Raw genomic sequence first — 22,165 nt, forward strand, 5'->3', positions numbered from 1 at the left:
AGTTCTACATACTATTATTACCTAAGCAGGTTTGTGTTTCCACCATCAAAAGCAAGACACTGAAAAGTTAATTTCATCACTGCAAGGATCCCTCATGTTACCCTTTGATAACCATGAGAAAGCATTTTTAATATATCTACTTTTACGTTTGGGAAGGGTCAGAAGTCCTTTCGTTAGCCCAGTTCCTGTCCAGATAATTTAAATTAATGGTCTCTCTGTTCTTCCACAGATGGCATCACTGCTTGAGTTATGGATCTCCTGGGTGCTCCTCCTCTCGCTCTTCCAGAGTCATGATCTATTGCATGTCTGTACATCATCAAAGCAAATTGCTTCTTCAATGATGTGTAAGTATAATACATCATCAAAATGGGATGCGGGGATAATGCATTACCCAGAAAAAAATGACTATCATACTTGACAGACAAGGTCAAGGAGCAAATTCAGGCAGCTCCAGTATGTTTCATCAGCAGCATTCTTGGTTTGGAAGCAAGTTTGTTTGCTTAGAATGATCCACTTGAAATGTGAACAAGGCTAAATACATATGTACTCCCTGAGTTGATTCCTTTGGTAAATTAAAAACGAAGTGGTAGAGCTTCCATTAAAATGACATCTGGATGACATGTGAATAGGTTTTCTGTCCACCGGGTGTTTTGAATCATGTGTATTTCTTCCTCATTCAGCAGCAAATTGTTTTCCAGAGAAACCTCTTCAACAAGATTGCAAACTCCTCCAGTGTAGTAACTGTCTTACACTGCCTTTGTTTCTTTCACAGTGTCTACAGCATTGCTGAGCACGTGGAAGACACTCAATAAATACTTGTTTAATGAAATTGAATTTGTGAGCACCAGAGACTCATGCTACCTCTCCACATAGCTTGACACTTGGCTGCCCAGAATCCTTGCATGTTAGCTGTTGAGGTTACAGTGGGAGACTTCTGTTAACTTACTATCCCATTTGCTGTCTGCTTTTGCTTGCTTGCTTTCCTTTTTTGTAAGTAGAGTCATTTGGCCAGGAGCTATTTTTATAAAGGATTTCATTCCCAGCTTGTGAGGATTAAATTTTTAAGTTTGGCTTCAGGACGTGAGAGAAGTACAGCTCGAGAAGGTTGCTCTGCACTGCAAAAAGGAGAGGACATGAGGAAGGGCTGTTTCTGACTTTGGCACGGCAGTATTTCTGCCCCCAGTTGCTGCCAATTTAGCCTTTCTTCGAAACATACAGTATTTATTTCTCTAGTCCTTGGATCACAGCAATTTTATTTCAATGTCACCAGTAAAGGAGAGAAGAGCAATATTTTTTCCAAGAGTGGGATTTAAAAATGAGTCTTCTGAGAATACATTAGAGGAACCTAAGTATTATATGCTGGAAAAATGGATCATTTCTTGATATTTTGGTAGGGCACATCTCTCTTTCAAAAATATGCATGCTACAATGCAATGAATCTATAGTGTATTTTACTCAGCTCTAAAAGTAACCAAACCAAATTTTATACAATTGATATAGACAATGGATGTTCAGCTGGGAATACATCATACTGGTCCTCTTGGCCAGCGTGGTGAAATAGAGAGGAGGAAAATAGATATAGCTCATATGCTAATTCTGCTTGCTTAGTCATAGTTATATCAATACTGTGTTGATAAAAGTTATGAATCAGGGATTAATTAGCAATATCTGCCAGGGGCTCAAGTGATACGCATGCAGTTATACATCAACCCTAATGGAGGGAAAAAAGATGGAGAGTCATAAAGCCTATGCCTAATAAAAGTATTGTAACTAATGAAATTTTGGACCATAAGCCAGGTGCAGTGGCTCATGCCTATAATCCTAGCACTTTGGGAGGCCAAGGTAGAAGGATCACTCAAAGCCAGGAGTTCAAGACCAACCTGAGCAACATAGAGAGGCCCTGTCTCTACAAAAAATTTAAAACTTAGCCAGGCATGGTAGTGTGCACCTGTAGTCCCAGCTACTTAGGAGACTGAACCAGGAGGATTGCTTGAGCCCGGGAGTTTGAGGTTGCAGTGAGCTGTGATGATGCCACTGTACTCCACCCTGTACAACAGAAAGACCTTGTCTCAAAAAAAAAAAAAAAAAAAATTGGACCATACATAAACCATTTAATAAAAATATATCATACGATTGTTTTGAAATCACATTTTAAGTCACAAAAAGTATAATGGTTTTTATGATTATACTAATTGTATATATATCACAAAAGGAAAAAATCACTAAATATTTTGAAACAAAAGGAACAAAGATCTTAAGTAAAAACTATAATCCCTTCCACCCAGAGTCAACAAGTTACTGATATTTTTCTAGACACATTTCTCTCTATATATAAACATATATTACTTATATTTTAACTTACATATTATGTTAATATCTTGTATTATTCTCTAATGGTATTCCATAAATATTTTTTAGTTCAAAAGATAATTTCTGTAAAACTATTTTAATATTTGCATGGAAGTTAATTATATGGCTATAAAATAATTTGTTTAATCAAATAAGTATATTTATACATTGAAGTAGGGTCTAAATTTTGTATATTAAGTCTGTACCAACATTAAATATTTTTGAGATAAAATATTTCTATTGCCTTAGTAAAATTCCAAAGGTCAATGTCTTGGGTCAAATGTCATCCAGATTTTTTGAGGTTTATTTGGTACTAAAATGAATTGTATTAAATTACACTACAGAAAGTCTATTTCAACTTATGTACCTGCAAACAAATATATTTAATTAGAAGAAGACAGTGCAGTCAGTTCTGCTAAAAGACTTGTTTTGAAATAAATGAATTGGTACCAAAACTATTGCTATGTTAGGAAACAATTTGAGCATGACACAAGTTTTATGTTTGCTTATGTGTTACTTCATCTTTCAGAAACACTAGGCAGATGCATAGAATGGCACCGAGTGAAAACAAGCCATATGGAAATACACACAACATAAATGTAAACAAATCTCAGACATCTACCAGTTATGTGCTGTGAGTCCACCCATCCATAATTGGCATTAGAGCCTTCTGTCTGATTTCAGATAAACCTTTTTCCACTACTTCACAATTTCTCCCAAGCTGAAACTCTGTCAATACCCACTTTCACAAGCAAACTTCAGCCCTTTTGCAAAATGAAGTGCCATATTTCTTTTTGAAACTATGTATTTCCTAACCACTTAACATGCATAAAACTATGCTACCGTCTTTATTAGGTTCCTATGATTTTCTTGTGCGTATGCCACTGAACAAGTTTTTGAGTTTTGTTTCCCAGCACCATTTTTTCTATAAATTCTGTAATTTTTATTTTATGATTTTGCATAACACAATGAGTTTTAGGAATAAATATGTCATGCTATAACAGAGATGACTCTGTGTGTGTGTGTGTGTGTGTGTGTGTGTGTGTGTGCGCGCTTTCTGAAAGACTTTCTATGTGAGATAGGAAAAAAAAAAAAACAGTTTTTCTTACTCTCACACTTAATACAACACTTATGAACCAAATGTGTGTGTGTTCCTCCTACACCGAGCAACCGATTCTCCAGTGGACACCAACTGGGTATCCTACAACTAAGCTCAACTCTGACACTATCTGTCTAGTGATAGCATCAGATCCTCTGGGCTAAGGGCTCAGTCCCACTGGACTATCCACTTCAGATGCCAATTGCAAGTGTGGAGTTACGACTCATACTTCTGACTGACCAGCTATAACTCTGCGTTTCCACTGCCCTTTCCTCAGGTTCCATTAGTTTACTAGAGCAGCTCAAAGAACTCAGGGAAACACTTTACTTACATTTACCCGTTTATTATAAAAGATGTTACAAAGGATGAAGATGAACAGCCAGAGGAAGAGATGCATAGGACAAGGTATGTCGTGTCCTATGTTATGTCCACTCTGGACGCACCACACTCCCAGACACCTCCACGTGTTCAGCAATCCATAAGCTCTCCAAACCCTGTCCTTTGGATTTTTTATGGAGGCTTCATTACGTAGGCACTATTGATTACATCATTGGCTATTGGTGATCAACTCAACCTGCATCCCCTCTCTCCTCCCTGGGGTTGGGGAATGGGCTGACAGCTCCAACCCTCTAGTCATGCCTTGGTCCTTCTGCTGACCAAGCCTATCCTGAAGTTAGCAAGGGACCCCAAGCCACCAGTCATCTTATTAGTACAGAAAAGACACTCATCACTCTGGCAATTCCAAGGGTTTTAGGGGCTGTGTGCCAGGAATCAGGGGCAGAGAAAAAAACATATATCTTACTATATTGTAATATCACACTCCTATAATTCAAAACTTGCATCATTCAAGACTAATCATGATAAAGGATAGTAGCTATTACTTTTCACTTGTTAAAGAAGTAGAAGTATGTGGAAATTGCATTAAACCTATTTATAGTTCATTCCACTCAAGGAACTTTGAAGTTATACAATGCTTAATTTTAATGTGGGAGTTTGTATTATCTTTCACAGTTTGTTCATGAGGTGTAATTTTATTCAAAATGATTTTATATTCAAAACCATAAAATTCAAATTATTATAAAATGTGTACCTGCATTAAATGAGATAGTATTGTTCTTTTTCTGCCTTTTTTCTTTTTACTATTTTCACTTTTTTCAATTTAATAGAAAAAACTTAGTTTGACTAGGATAAATAATTTATTATATGACTATATTCCACTAGTATTTCTTCTATTGTGAATTGACTGTGCTGTAAAAAACTGATTTTCCAATTGAGTAGAAATTTCTCAGTTGGTTAGATATAGTAACTATATCCCCAGCTTTATAAAATAATATCATTTATAATGTTACATGCACACACACACAACAGACACACACATATAAATTGAGTGAATCTCAAGTAGCATAAACACAAAGAAATTCATGCCAAGAGACATTTAATGATCTTGAAAAGAGAAAAAAAAATGATACCTTATTTTTAGGGAGAAAACAATACAAATGGCAGCAGATTTCTCTTTAGAAACTATGGAGTCCAGAAAGAAGTAGCACAATTAGCTTAAAATACTTAAAGAAAAGGCCTTTTGACTGAGAATCATATGCCCAGTGAAAATATCCTACTGCATTGAAGGAGAAATCAAGATATTCTCAAATGAAGTAAAAGTAATTTGTTGTCATCAGCAGACCTATCATAATGGCTAAAGAAAGTTGTTATTTAAATAAAGAAAAATAATACAACAGGAAACCTTGGAATACCAGGAAGAAATAAAAGAAGACAACATAAGAAGACAATAGGATTTCTTGAGTTTTCTAAAATAAATTTGATGGCTGAAGGAAAAAATTATAACTTTGATGTGGTTCTAAATGCATGTAAAAGTATAGAATATGGTATATCATGCAAACATTAATCAACAAAGAGTGGGAGTGGCTATATTAATATCACAAAGTAGATTTTAGAACAAAGAAACATACCAGACAGAAAGGTGCATTATATAATAACATAAGTTTAAATACATAGTAATGCAAAATGTATGTGAACCAAGCAAAAACATGCAAAACATGTAACATAAAAATGTTATTGACTGAATGTATAAGACTGAAAAGTATATAAAGCCACAATTAAATTGCAGATTTCAATGTACCTTTCTCAATAATTGACAGAACAACTAGACAGAAAACCAGGAAGGATATAGAAGAAATCAATAATACCAATAACCAACAGGATCTGATCAACTTTTATAGAACATTCAACCCCAAAACAGTAGAAAATAACTACACATTATTTTCAATTTCCCATACAATATATACCACAGACCATATCTTGGGCCATAAAACAAATCTCAACAGAAGTAAAATCATTGAAATCATATAGACAGTGACCTCTGACAAAAATGGAATCATAGTAGAAATCCCTAACAGGATAATAGGAAAATCTCTAAACACATGGAAATTAAATAACACACATCTAAATAATCCATAGGTTAAATAAGAAGTAGCAAGGGAAGTTAAAAATACATTGAACTGAAGGAAAAATGGAAATACAACATATTGAAATTTGTGAGAACAATATTAAATGCATACATCAGAAAAAGAGAAAAAAAATCTCACCTCAAGAAAAGCTCTCACATCAAGAAAGTAGAGAAGGAAAAGCAAAATAAACCCAAAATAATCAGAAGAAAGGGAAAAAAAAGATTATAAAAGAGCTACATAAAATTGAAAACAGAAAAACAATAGAGAAAAGCAATGAAAGAAAGCTAATTCTTTAAAAACATCAAGGGAATTAATAAACATCTAGCCAAATTGAAAAAAAAAAAGGAAAGAGAGAGAAATGACACCAATTTTCTTTATAAGGAATGAAAAAGGAGAAATAACTATCATGCTGCAGACATCAAAAAGGTAATGGAACACTAGGAACAAATCTATACACACATAATTTGACAACATAGGCAGAATGGACAAATTCCTCAAAAAACACAAATTCATACAACCCACCAACATGAAATAGCTAATTTTAATAGTCCTATAATTATAAAGTAAGCTTAATTTAAATATTTCTCCCCCAACACTCCAGATACAGATGGTTTTACTGGTAAATCCACCTACTGTTTAAAAAAGAATTAACACCAATTTTCCATGTCTTCCAGTAAACAGAAGAGGAGGAAACACTCCCCATTTCATCTTATGAAACTAGTAGTACTCAGATATCAAAACTAAACAGAGACAGTACAAAAAACACAACAATAAGCCAATATCCCTCATGAATAGATATGCAAATTTATTAACAAAATATTAGTGAATAGAGTTCAGCAAGTATACGCTATGATCAAGTGGGGTTATTCTAGGGATATATGGCTAGGTCAATATTAAAAAATATATAATCCACCACATTAACAAGCTAGACAAAAAAATCATATAACATTATCAACTGATATAGGAAAAGTATTTGACAAAGTACAACTCTATTCCTATATAAAACTCTCAGGAAAATAGAAGTAGAGAGAGACTTCCTCAATTTAATAAAGAGCATGTACAAAAAACCCTACACTTAACCTTATGCTTAATAGTGAAATACTGGATGCATTTCAGTTAAAATCAAGAATAGGGTAAGTATATCTACTCTCACCACTTTTATTCAACATAGTACAGGACATTTTAGGCAATGAAATAAGGCAAAAAAGGAAGTATAAGGAATACTCACTGGAAAGAAATCGTACATAGATACATTCCGTTTGCAGATGACGTGATTGTCAACATAAAAAATCCTAAGTAATTTGCAAAAACAAAAACAACAAAAACAAAACCTCTAAAATTAATGAGTTCAACAAGGATGCAGGATACAAGATTAACATATAAAAATAAGCTGTGCATGTATAAAAGAACAATGAACACATGGATAGAAAATTTAAAAGTATAATACTAACAATTGTTTAGTAACAATTGCTTCTAATTAAATTGTTATTAACAATTTAATTTAGAAATTAAATACTTAGGTATGTATAACTCTAACTTTGGAAATTAAATATTTAGGTATAACTCTAACAAAACATGTATGGGACTTTCATCATTTATACAACAATGATGAAAGTAATCAAAAACAATTTAAATAAATGGGGAGACAGACTGTATTCATGTATCAGAGAACTCAATGTCAGTAAATATGTCAATTTTACTCAAATTGATATACAGGTTAATATATATTTTTGAAGACACAGACTGCATTATTCCCAAATTTATATGGAAAGGCAAATGAACTAGTATAGCTTTATAATTTTGCAAAAGATGGAGTCAGTCTACCCAATTTTAAGACTTACTAAAGTAATCAAGACTCTGGTATTGGTGAAAGGACAGACACATAGGTCAATGAACAGAACAGGGAACCCTGATTTAGACCCACACTAACACACTAAACTAATCTTTCACAAAGAAGCAAAAGCAATTCAAAGCAGGACAGATAGCCTTTTCAACAAATGGTGATGGAGAAATTTGATATCCATAGGTTAATTAAAAAACAAAGAATCTCTACCTATGTTTCATTCCTTTTATAAAAAATAATTTAAAATGGAGCATGGGCTTAAATGTAAACTTAAACTATAAAACTTTCAGAAAAAATATGGACAAAAATATTTGGGGTCTAGAACTAGATAAAGAGTCTAGATTTTATATCAAATGCATGATCCATAAAATTAAAAAATAATAAATTATAAAGTTTTTCTTCTGTGAAAGTACAGATGATTAAAATAAAACATACAGACTGAAAGAAAACCTGCAAATCACATATGCAACAAAGGACTACTATGTAAGATACATAGAGAAGACTCAAAACTCAACTTTCAAAAAGGAAACAATCCAATTAGAAAATGAGCAAAAAACATGAGGAAACGTTTCACTGAACAGAATATTTTTATGACAAATATGTGCATAAAAACATGTTCATCGTCATTAACCATGAAAGAAATGCAAATTTAAACCACAATATATCATTATACATCTATGTGAATGACTAAAACAAACAAAAAAATGAAAACATCAAATGCTTGCTAAGGTGTGGAAAAATTGGATCAGTCTTACATAGCTAGGTGGAATTTAAAAGAGGAAAGCCACTCAGAAAATGTTTGGCAGATTCTTATGTAAACATGCAACTGCCATTTAACCCAGCAATTGCTCTCCTAGGCATTTATTCCAGAGAAGTGAAGGTTTATTTTCACACAAAAATGTGTACACAGGTGTTCAAAGTAGTTTATCCATAAGAGCCAAAAACTAGAAACAGTCCAGATGTCCCTCAACTGCTGAATGGTGAAACAAACTGTGGTATCTCCATACCTTTCAGCCATATGAATTATGCTTAGTGAAAATCAACACCACCAAGAAATTATATATATTGTGTGAGTCGATTTATATAGCATTTTTGAAATGACAAACATATTGAAATAGAGAGCAGGTGTTAAGGAGGTGTCAGGTGTCCGCTGTCAGGTGTTAAGGAGTGGGTAGGGGCAGGAGGAAAACAAGTGTGGCTATAAAAAGATAACATGAGGGATCCTTGTACTAATGTCAATGTTCTGGATCTTGACTCTATCAATGTTTATCTTCATTGAGATATTAAACTCCAGTTTTCCAAGATGTTACTACTGGGAGAAACTGAGTAAAGGGCTATTGTCATGGTGGATAGGTCAACTTGGTTGGGCCATGGGGTACCTAGATATTTGGTCAAACATTATTCTGGGCATTTCTGTCATGGTGTTTTTGGATGAGTTTAGCATTTGAACTATTAGTCTGAGCAAAGCAGATTGCCCTCCCTAATGTGGGGCCTCCTCCAATCAAAACTCAGACTGGAAGTGCACCATTGGCTCTCCTGGGTCTCCAGCACGCCAGCTGGAGATCTTGGGATTGTCAACCTCCATAAAATTGTGTGAGCCAACTCCTTGTAATAATTCACATACACACACACACGCACACAGACACACATATCATATGGTACATGAGGATATATGTGTGTATGTATATATTTTATTTATATTGTGTCGTGTGTGTGTGTGTGTGTGTGTGTGTGTATTCTGTGTCTCTGGAAAACCCAGACTAATACAGGTATGTAGGATCTCTATTATTTCTGACAATTGCATACTATTATCTCAAAGGAAAATGTTTAATTAAAAAAAAAAAAAACAGTTTCTCCAGAGCACTTTTCCATTTTTGTTCTACATTTAAATTTTAATTAGTTACAGTTAGGCATTACGGGCATGTGATCTGTGCATTCCACACTGAGAAGGGCTTCATGCTAGGTTTAATGTTCTGCTGCTGATATCTCAACATTCTTAATATTACTTGCACAAGATGCCCTACATTTTTATTGTCCTGTTGGCTCCACAAATTATATAGCTAGTCTTGGTAACAGGTAATCAAAAAATTCACAGGTAATTATTTTTTCTAATAAGAGTTAAGTGCATTTACCTGTTAGATATACAAGTTCAAAATCATATATATATATTACATATACACACAAATATTAATATATAGGCAACTAAATATTATATATAATTTTAATATGAATAAAATATATATATATATATATATATATATATAAAAAACTGAAATGAGTTAAACCACATTCAAAAGGCTATAAATAATCCTGGGACAAGTCTGAATTCTTTTTTTAAAAAAATTAACCGCCTAACATATAGCTATGCCCATCTGACTCTTAAGTTCAAAGGCTATCATTTGACCAGATTTGTAATATATTATTTGACCTTTCATAATAAAACTGTGATTACTTTTTATTCTTTCTCTCCTAAATGCTTTGCATATTTTGCAAGGATTTATGAAAAAATATACTATTCATATGTGTGTTTTTGCAAAATATGCCATTCTATATTTAAGGTTCCATGAAGGCTCATCATAAGTCATAATATTGTGGTGGATAGGCAAATGAACAAGAAATGCAGTCAAAAAGAAGATTATTTTTGCATAATTTCAAAAGGTCAATAGAATACAAAATTAACATTAAATTTTAACAATTTGGCCAAAATACAGGTACTGAACTTTCCTAAGGTATCTGTTTTTTTCTTTCTCCTCCTCCTTCTCCAAATACAGGTATACAAGATCTGTCTGCATTTTTTCTCCTTCCCCTCCTCCTCCTCCTTCTTCTTCTGTATGTCTTCATATTTGCTATAATGTTAGTGTCATATATAGTTTTTGAAAAACCCATAGGACTGTTTTGCTCCAGTGATGTATGCACTGAAGGCCCTGACTTCACCACAATGCAATATATCAATGTAATACATTTGCACTTTTATCCCATGAATATATACAAATAAAATATAAATGGAAAAAAATTAAACTAAATTAAAAACCTATAGGAAATCCATGCTATTCCACCCTGTGCTTCATGTTTAAGGGAATAAAATATAGATATGTTCCATTTTTATTAAGATGCATTTTATTAAAATACAACTGCATTTCTATTGCAATAAAATAAGACTTAGAGTGAGAGTCTTTTTAATCTTAACAAGTTTCTAAGCACTTCTGTTTCCAAAAGTTGTTTGTGGAATCTAATTTCTGTGAGGAGCAGGCACACTTGGGGTTGGTGGATGGATATATAAAGATTTAAACCTTTACATTGCCTTCATGTTATTTAGTGAATTTTTATGACACTGGCATGGTGGTTTGTTAGGCTGTTTTTTGCTTTGTTTTTAGAGATGAGGGTCTCCCTAAGTTGCCCAGGCTGGACTCAAATTCCTGGGCCTCAAACAATATTCCTGCCTCAACCTTCCAAGTAGCTGGAACTACAGGCACATGCCACCTGCCTAACTTAGGCTGTTTTATTGTTCAGGGTTCTGTAGGTTTCAAGTGATAGCAACACTTTAAACTAGTTCTGTGATTCCTAAACCTGGTTGCATTTTTTTTTTTTTTTTTTTTTTTTTTTTACTTTCCAGGGGAGTTTTTTAGAAATACAGATTCTCAACTCACAAAGTTTAACAGAGAAACTCTGGAAACAGATTCCAGGTGATTTTGATGCAAAAACAACTAGATTATGCTTAAGAAATTGCACTGAAATTTCTTGCCATAATGACTAAAATGTCCAGGTATAATGTTTAGTGGTTTCAGATCTAACTAGATTCAAGCCTCCAGTCATGATAGTAGAATGTTTTATCCTTCTGTATGATTCATTTCTGTCTGTGTGTTCACTACACTTTTCTGCTATAAGTAATTTTCTCCACGTGGCTGCAGGTGACTGCAGCTGGATCTACTTCACAGCAGCCCATTATCCTAAGAACACTCCTGGCTTGTAAGATCAAGTTCGTGACTTGCCTGTACGTGAGTCAACACCATGTGAGTTACACGAAATGAGAGAAAAGGATTCTTTCAAAGACAGGAACACTAGACAGACTTTACACCTATTCTTCTATTTAGTCAGTAAGTCAGTTGTTCAATATTCAAACTAGGTTCCCTACAGCAAAAACTAATGAATCCACATTTTAAAGCCTAGGCTATAGAAAAAGTAAAAGCTACTTCCCAATCTATTTATTTTTCACTTTTGCATTCTCCCCCAAATTATACTTTTAACAGAAAGTTTTTCTTCTCTTAAATAAATCTTTAAAAATACTTAAGGGTATGATTTCTTTGAATCTTCAGACGTATCTCACTGGTTAACTATATTTCACATGCCACAGGAAAAAATAGCTACAAATATAGAGCAGTAATTGTCTAGTGAGAGTTGGTTTCAAAATTTCTGCTGAGAACACTGAAAGCATTATCTCATTTCACTATGTATGTTAGATTCTTGGAACAGCTATAACAAAGTGCCATAAACTGAGTGGCTTAAAGCAACAGCAATGTATTATACCAGTTCTGGAAGGTAGAAGTCCAAATTCAAGTTGTCAAGGGGTCATGCGTGCTCCCTCTAATACCTGTAGAGGAGTACTTTCTTGCCTCTTCATAGCTTTTGGCATTTTCCTGACTACTTTTATTGTTCCTTGCAGCTACATAACTCCCTAAGTCTTAGCTGTCACATGGTGTTTTCCTTCTGTGTATTTTGGTCTTCACAGCTATCTTCTTATAAAGACATCAGTCATATTGGATTAGGGGCGCACCTTACTCCAGTTTGATCTAATCTTAGCTACGTATATCAACAACAATCCTGTTTTCAAGTAAGGTTACATTCTGTGGGACTGGGGGTTAGAACTTCAATATATCATTTTTCAGTGGGACACAAATCAACCCATCATACTATGTGGCTGTTATAACTCACATTTTACAGATGAAGAAATGTGTATATGTTGAGTCATTTGCATAGTATCACAAATAACAGAGCCAGGATTTAAACAAAATTCCACCTACCACTGATATGTCACACACACAAGTTATTCACCTCGCTTTCTACAGCAGATAATAGTTCTCCATTACCCGAGTAGGATGTACCAGCCAAAATGAGCATAAGGAAAACCTATAAAACAAGAGTATTTCCATGGCAAGGGAGACAGCTACCGTGTAGAAACTAGCACATTGCCTTTTCCAGAGCAAACGATAGATATTTTTAACGGATATGTTAGCTCAGTTGAAAGTAGAATCTGGTGCAAATATCTTCACTATGTAGGTAATCCACTAATTACTGACAGTCATTCATATGTTCATTTGGCCATATAAAATATGGTGGAAGTTTACTATAATTATTGCAAAAACTCTGGAAGAACTTTGAGGAGTCTTTATTCATATTGATTTCTGAACATAATTATTAAGATCAGTCTGCTGTAATTCCTTTATAGAAAGAAATGTTAATTCTATTTCAAAGAGCATAAATAGAAAAGAACCTAATTACTTTCATTGGACTAATTGTCAAAATAAAGTTGAACTTGCTGGCCTTAAGAATACCTTTATACACATGTGGATGAAAGGCAAAATGAGTAAAGAAATTCTAGACATTTTAGAATATTTTAGAGTTTTATGTCTCCCAATGTCTTTTAGGCATATGAAGAGGATCTTAAGTGAGTGTTTTTAAGTTAACAACAACAACAAAATGGACTAAGTTATCAGTTTTTTGTATCAGTTGTTCTGTTTCCCACTGAAAAAGCTACTATGTGGCTAATGAGTAAATGGTTTGAATAAGAACAGAATAGACATTTATGCTGAAAGGTAGTGAAGACTAAAAACTCTAGCACACATTGTGCTGGGACAGAAAACACCGTCCAGCAGATGCACTGGTGTTTAGTAACTCTAGAATGGAGAATCAAATTCTAATCCTTTGAAGGTATGACAAGCAATAAATATAAGTGGATTAGAACAAGGAGGAGGAAGAAGGAAATATGGAAATGCGAGAAAGTGGAACATGTGAGATAAACTCCTTGATGAACCAAAGTGAAAGCTCCTTCTAATTCCCATTAAAATTTGTTTTTTACCCCTAAAATGTTGTGCTAAAAAAGCAACTTTGAGGAATCTTAACCAGATTCCATCATGGACAAGTTTGAACTGTCATCTTCAGAACACTACATTAAACTGCTGCAATATACAATGACAAAAACAAAACAACACAGTAACAACATGTATGTTCTTTGTATCATTTCAAGTCTTCCACACCATAAAGTCACAAAGAATGGGAAATTCATATTTACTTATTCTTCATGCATATTCATTTCTAATACCAAAATAATATGGCAAAATCATTCAAATGCCTACACATTCACAATATCCAATTGTTTGATTTTTAAATATGAAACAAATAGAAACTAACCTATCCACCTATTTATACATCCATGCCTTCTAGAATGTTTGGATTTTTTTGTTAATAGTCTGCAGTTGCTTACCACATCAGTGTTGCATTATTAGTCATTTTTTGAATTCTAGAAATTGGGGGAAAGAAACATTAAACAGGGCACCTTCCAATGCTAGGATAATGGAAGATCATTTCTTAATATAAACCCAACGCTAGATAGAAGATAGATACAGTTTTAACACACCAAACTACCAAAATGGAACTAAAAATGGAAATATAGAAAGGAAAGAATTAAGCTTTTGCATAAATCTGGAAAGCGCTGTTGGAAAGCCTGAAATGCATAGGGTAACATTTCTGAACATCTATATTCATTCAGAGCAAATAAATGGAAAGCATTTTAAGATTAAAGAAGCAGCTATGGGTGTTAACTGCTACAGATATGTGAAGAGAAAAGAACATTGAGGACAGAAAATTTTTTCAAAAATTTAATGGACTGGGAGGAGAAAGGGAGTTGACATTTAAAAAGACAGGTGAACACCCAGATGTTCCCAAAACTTGGGCATTCAGACTTTGTTCCTTTGTATGATGCATAGAAATTAATTATCTAGACCCTTGCCACACGAAGTGTCATTTATAAACCATCACTTTCAATGTCACCTGGGAACGTGTTAGAAATGCAGACTCTCTGGTTGTATCCAGAATTAACAAAAGAGAATCTGCCTTTTCGGAAGATTCCAGGTGATTCCTGTGCACATTGAACTGTGAGAATTGCTGAACTAGACTACAGAGCGCAAAGTCTTGGCCCAAGCCACAGCACTGCTGACTCTCCTCACCATTTTATCTCTCAAGGTCCTGACTGTGGGCAAAAGACAGAAGCATAAAGCCTGGATTAGAGCAGTTTTACATAAACAGCATGCTGAGGGAAGCCGACACAGGGAAAGAGAACTGCTAGCTCTTGAACTTTCACCTCTTTTCAGAATTCTTAAACATTCAGAGAGCTGTCCTTTTAAGACACATCTTCTCTCTGGCAGTTGAGTCTTTGTAGTCAGACTTGTGAGAGGACGTCAAAGACTCCCTTAGAGGAGTCAATTTCCTGGCCTAACCTTCTTCCACATCTCCTTTATCAGAGGGGTCTCAAATGATAGAAGACAGGCAGTGACTTGCCACTGACCATACAATCCCTAAAGACAGTCAACTTACTATTGTATTATACTTCCAAGTGGAATTTGCATTTCTAAAGTATGACTAGGACAGCACTGAATATACCAAGAAGTTTCTTCCCAGAAACAAAACCCTTTTCTGAAAGTGGTGTTGAAAGGAGGCTGCTCCTATTTCATGGGGTCAAGTACTGCTATCTGCTCTGTTGAATACATTTCCAAATCCCTCAGGCTTTTGTCTTTATCAACACTCTAGAAAGCAAAACGTATATTCAGATTCATTTTTCTCTCCCTTTTACGTGAATTAATTTTATAATCAATTGAATTGCATGGACATGCCAGTATCTATTTTAAATCTGCGTAGGCAGAATGAAGAAAGTATAATTGGGCAGTGCTAATCTTTTAAAAGCAAAACGAGGTTTTCAGTTTGGAATTGATTAGATTGTTAAGGGATTAAGCCTTTTGTGGTAACTCCCTGCAGCTGGGGCAGTTAGAAGGCAGGCGAGGTGGGTTTCTGCTTTGTAAATAAATCTTTAAAGTGGATTTGCTATTTCTGTGGGGAGCTGCCATTGAACTTGGTGGTCAACAAGATTTGGCATTTTTCTGCTTGGGAATAGAACAAGATGGGCCTCAAATCTAAATCCTCTTTTTCTCAGATTATTCTCGTCTTTTGGAAAATGAACTGGATTCTTTGGTCTGAATGGCTACCAAAGGAAATTTTGAAAAAGAATAAGAATAATTAAAGTAAGAATGAAAATTTAGAAAATGTTAGGACAATAAGTGCAGACATAGTAGTGGAAGGAGGATGTGGAGGTGATTACACAGAAAGAATAATGCGCCATTTTTAGATATTTTTAAAAATTTTATGATAGCTTTAGATTTACGGAAAAATTATCAAGAGAGTACAGAGAGTTTCCACACGAGTGCTCAGTTTCCCCTATGAATAACAGTCTACATTAGCGTTGCACACGTGTTACAATTAATGAAACAATATTGATACAGCATTATTTACTGAAGTCTATTATGCAGATTCCCTTAGTTTTTATCTAGTGTCCTTTTTCTGTTCCAGGAACCCATCCAGGATACCAACATTACATTCATTTGTCCTATCTCTTTAGCCTCCTCTTTACTGTGACTGCTTCTCCAGCTTTCCTCCTTTTTGATGATCTTGACAGTTTTGAGGAAAACCGATCAGGTAATTTGTAGAATACCCATCAATTGAGGTTTTTCTGATGTTTTTGTTGTGATCAAACTGGGACACAGAGGTAAAGTGCCATTGTCATCACATCCTCTCATAGGTACGTACTATCCACATGACTTATTACTGTTGATGCTGACCCTGTGGTCACTTGGCAGAGGTAGTGTTTGTTAGGTTCTCCACTGTGAAGTTATTTTTTCCTCTTTACAAACTGTATCCTTTAGAGGCAGGTTACTATGTACAGCCCACACTTTAAAAGTGGGGAATTATGCTCCATCTCCTTGAGGGAGTGGAGTAGTATCTACATAAATTGACAATTTTTTTACATGGGAGATTTATTTCATTTATTTATCTATTTATTAAAATCAAAATTAATCATCATTTATATCATTATGGACCCATGCATATTTATGGTGGTATAGTTTAGGTTACAACTCAATACTTATTTTGTTACTCACATTGTTCTTGCTTTGACCTTTAGGAGATCTTTCAGTCAGCTCCTGGAATACACCATTCTTAAAAGCAGAATGGAGCAGAATTCAGAAACTAGAAGTCTGGAAAACAATAGTTTCTAAGCAGCAACATGTAGTGAAAGAGAGCCTGTGCTCTAAAAACAAATGTCTAGTGTGGAGGTCTTAGTTGATTATGCTTTATCGATCACTAGCAGTAGAATCATGCCTCAACTTTCTTGCCTGTATGCTGGGAATAATAATAATAATAATAGTACCTGGCTTCACTCAGAACAAAGATTAAAAGTAATTCATATTTGGTTAAACATAAAAAACATGAGTCATTGTTGAAAACATGCTAAATGGGAATTCACTATGCAAATGTGATATTTAATAATTATATACAAAGATTAATAAGCATGACTTTGGAGAAGTGACTAAATCTCAGCACTGCTTTTCCACAGGATTGCTGATAGAAAAGCAACAAAAAATAATAAGTATTGAATGAGTCAATTTATAGAGAGTTTTTTAGACACCTCAGTCTGTTAGGCATCTAAAGAAGCTGTTCAGATTAGCAAAGTTCAAAAGATCCTATGGTCAGATCTGTACAGCAAAGCTTTGAATGCTAAAGAGCTATTAATAGAACACCTATGACACTTTGATGTAAGGAGACTATAACTCAGTGGAAAATAAAATTAAAAGTGCCTAGGTAGAAGCTTTTATGAGTTTATAGTATTCCTAATGGGGCACAGGTGGGTGGATAGAAGTTTCTAAGTCATGGTTAAATATTTAATAAAATACAACAGAATTCAACAGAAAGATTTACTATTTTTAAATAAAATAATAAAAAATTTATGAAACTGTGACATTCCTTGGTTGGATTCAGTGTTTCATTTGGAACTAAATTCTACTAAACAGTGGTGTGTCATATTCTACAGCAAGTGTTTTACATGAGTTGAGTCATTGCTCATTAAATACCAATTTAATGAGCAAAGGTGTTGTCACTGAAACTTTTAGTCTCCACCAGTATTTTCATGGAGGTGGACGTGATATGCAGGAAACCTAAATGAAGCTACAGCATTCTTTAAAGTATTTTGTGAACCAGCTACTTATACATACTTGGAACAGATCTTCACCCCAGCAAACTCACAATTATTTTAGAAGTGATATACAGGTTGTCCATTGTCCTAGACTGCCTCATTCTCCACATGTATTGCCACCTTTGTATCAATACAGTATTCATTAGCTCTTTGTAGACAAAGATGGAATAGTAGATAATATGTAAGTAAATTAAGTTGGTTCTAACTCTACATGAGCGGGTACCAGGGGCTTAATTTTAATTCTCCATACCATTTTGTAGATATATGCCATCTCTCCAACTACAGTGCATCTCTAGTGTGTGGACAGTGACAATAGTAGCATTAATAATAATTATATACCAGACTACAGACACTGTTCTAATTATATCCAATGTACTCATTTATTCATCATTTTAAAATAGTTATTCAGTAGCAATTTACAGTTTACAAATATCTTTACATTTGAAGATATAAATCTCAGCACATATTTGTTAATGTGCAAAAAAAAAAATCAGTTGCATGTTTTTTAGACCATTTATATTTTAATCCCACCAAGCATACAGAAAACTTAACCTCAGTATTTTGGGGGGCAGTCTCAATACTTAAAATGTGTTGTGGATGCCCATGAATCTTATGCAGAGCCAGGACGGGCTGTGGGCCCTGGTTGATGAGTCATCTGATCGCACCAGTTAATTCCAAGCCATTCCGAGTTATGGGTCTTCATTTGGGGTTGTCTGTGGCCTCTGCTTCTCTCAGTCTTTGTGCACTACACAGCCCTTTTCTTGAGCTTTGTTGCCTCTTCAGTAGCTCAGCTCTAGAGCCACTATCCTTTCTGCTTTCTTCACTTTCCACCTTCTTTCTACATTCTTATTTTTGAGACAAGCTCTTTGTTTATGCCCAGTGCATTGTCTCGATACACTGAGGCTTAGAAGGAACCAGGAAGCCTCTTTGGCTATTTCAAGTGTGTTCCCTGCTATAGTCACCTGCTGATCCAATAAGCACAAGCTCAATGAGTGGAAAAGAGTAATATGGAAAGAGAGCAAAACAAGATATATATCCCACTATAAATTGCTTTGATGTACACAGTAGAATGTAAAATAGATCTTGTTTTTATTCCTACTTTATAGACAAATAAATTTGGACTTGATCAAATTTGTAAAACCAGTAAATGTCAGTTCCAGACTTGGAGACACCCTCTCCTGGGTCCATATTTTACATCCTTTCCATTTTATCAACCACATCATTTACTCCTGAAGTAAATTCATTCACTATTCAGCTAATATTTATGAAAGCCAACTACATTAAAAGTATTCTGTTTGCCACTGTGAAATAGAAGTAGGACTACACCATTATCGTGATGAAGCACTTCCCCTTTATAGATGCAAAATTGGAATTCAGAATCATTAAGGGTTTTAAACATGGTGCTTGGGATTGTTAGTTATAGTCAGGATACATAGTTGAGTCCAGGACTCATTAAACTGTATCCATTACTTTGTTGGCCTATTTGAACCTGAGCAAAACATAGTTCTGAATTTCAAGGAAATTTGACTACAGTTTGAAAAGGTAAACTATTGTTAGTAATGTCTCCAGGATACTGCTACACATAATACATTCTATTAACACATGAGGGACAAGACATAAGGATGAAGATGAGAGACAAATACCTAAGCTACAGGGATCAAGGGCACAGTTAAGGAGAGGATGAATTTGATTCAGAACTGAAGAATATTTGAGATTTCAGTAAGTGGAAATGTCAGCTAGACACTCACAGCAGAGGAAAGGGCACTGACAAGAAGGTCTACACAATCACTTGGATGACTGGAAGAGCTCGGTAACCATTCGTGGAGGTCGAGAAGGAAATGAAGGGCTTCAGGTCTGGGTAACATCCAAAAGGAAAGTGAGATTAAGGTCATCGGTTACAATGGGGCATGTATGGCCTCACAGCATGAAGGATTGGTGAGTTGTAATTTTTTCTACATATTTCCAGCAGTTCTATGTTGGTTGCTCTCCAGTTGCACTTGAATATCTGCAGTACAGATTTTGTGGCTTTCACTTATGTCTTATTAGACTGACTTTCCTTTAACTTTTTAGGCCTTCTCCAGATATCTCCTTTCCCTTGACATACTCTCCATCTTCTTAAGGCTTTCTTACACATTTTTCCACTTCTGAGTATAGTTGAATAAAATATGAAGAAAGGATTTTTCACACAATTATCTTTCCCTCTAGAGAAAAAGGAGGAGTCTTCTGACTGACTACATCTTTCAGACAAATTATAATGTCCCAAGTAGATTTCTTGCCTTTGAGAAGAAAAATGTGAATATGTTCACCAAGTAAAATCAGAAATGGAGCTCCTTTTTCTATTAACCTGAATAATGCTCTATTTCAAAAATGTAAATGAGGTATACTTTTAATATGGGGCTACTACTTTTGCCTACTATTTTTTCCTTTTTTGTTGTTCTTTTACAAAACCAAAATTGCTAGAATGAAAGTTCCTTGAAGGAAAGTGTTTAATCTGCTTTGTTCACTGCTCTATCCTGTGGCACAAAAAAAATAAATAATAAAAATTCCTTGCACATGAGGACCAGTAATAACTAAGTTGGTTGTTTTTTTGTCCCAGTCTGCATTGTATTTCATGCTCTTTTGCAAAGTCTAAATCTGGTTGTGTAATCAATGGTTCAGACAAGAGAAGATAATTGAATTAATTCATTTAGATAATCCCAGTAGTCTCTCCAAGGTTAAATAACAAAACAAAACTATCACTGTACCCCATTACAGGTATTTTTATATAACAGCAGTGTATTAATATTGCTTGTTTGGATTACGATTATCAGTCATTCTGGAAGTCAATTAAATGTGGAAGCAAAACATGGTATTTGATGGCTGTACAAGCCCTTTATTGTTGCAAATACACTTCAGCACCAGACACATCATCCCGATTTTATGACAAGATGTAATAACAAGCCACCTGTGAAGATAAAAAATATTTTTTCAAATGAATTTTTTTTCTAGCAAGCTTTATTGTGCATGTTTTCATTGTTGTATTATAACACTAACCATGGATGTCTTTGTCAGGCATGATAAAGAGAAATTCTTTAGGATGGAATTTTACGAGGAAGACTATTCCAAAGAAAGGTTTTATGTTGGTGGATGATCATGAACCAGACTGAGGACTCTGAATCGTTTACATCAGGACTGGAGTTAAAAAGGACGAGGAGAGAGTAATGCAATTTAATAATCAGTCAGAACTAGTCTAGTGGCATGTATAATAATCAAAAGAAATAATTTCTATTGGACTGAATTTTTTCAGGTAAAATTGATGTCAAATCAATTAATAAATAATTAATAAATTAATTAATAAAATAATAAATATAATTTCCTTAAATCAGTATATGCTTCAGATTAATACTGATTACAAATCTAATGATTTCAAAAATATTTATAATAAATTAACAGTAATAGCAATATTTCCCCAACCTTTTTCCTCCCAAGAAGTAAAGACTTCTGTTTCTGGTTTTAGTTTTTATGAAGGCTACCTCTATAAAAATGTGGGCAAACAAGAGATTATTTTCTTTCTACTTACATGTCTGAAAATGCCTTTTCTTTCCTTACTTTCTTCTTCCCTCTTTTGTTCCTTTACTTTCTTCCCCCCTTCTCAGTTCTTCAAAACTTAAAGTTACTTATCCATTGCCTTTTAGCATCCTGTACAGATAAGCAATCAGATATTCTATTCATTAGTATTAATAGTAAACTTGCTTTTCTTTTCTCAAAAAGGAGAAAGCTTTTGGAATTTTCTTTCTATCTTTACTATTCTGAAATTTCAAGAAAATATGTCTGTATTCTTTTTAAATTCCTTTTCCTGGATAATCATTGCTCAAATCTGAAGATTTATGTCTTTCTTCATTTCTATGAAATTATCTTCTATTATTTCTTTTATCTTCTTTTCTTCATCTCCTCTGTTCTCAATAAGATATTAAATTGTTTTTATTTGTCCTTTTCTGTTTTTTTCATATTTTATGAAAATTATTCACTTTTATTTTAATTATTAACTTTGGCAAGTATATTTTTATTCTCTAAGTGGCCTTTCTTGGTTTTAAATTTGCATAGCATACTACTCTTTTTTAATAGTTGTAATAGGTTTT

The sequence above is a fragment of the Eulemur rufifrons genome, chromosome 7 (genome assembly GCF_041146395.1).
Source record: "Eulemur rufifrons isolate Redbay chromosome 7, OSU_ERuf_1, whole genome shotgun sequence".
Classification (NCBI taxonomy): Eukaryota; Metazoa; Chordata; class Mammalia; order Primates; family Lemuridae; genus Eulemur; species Eulemur rufifrons.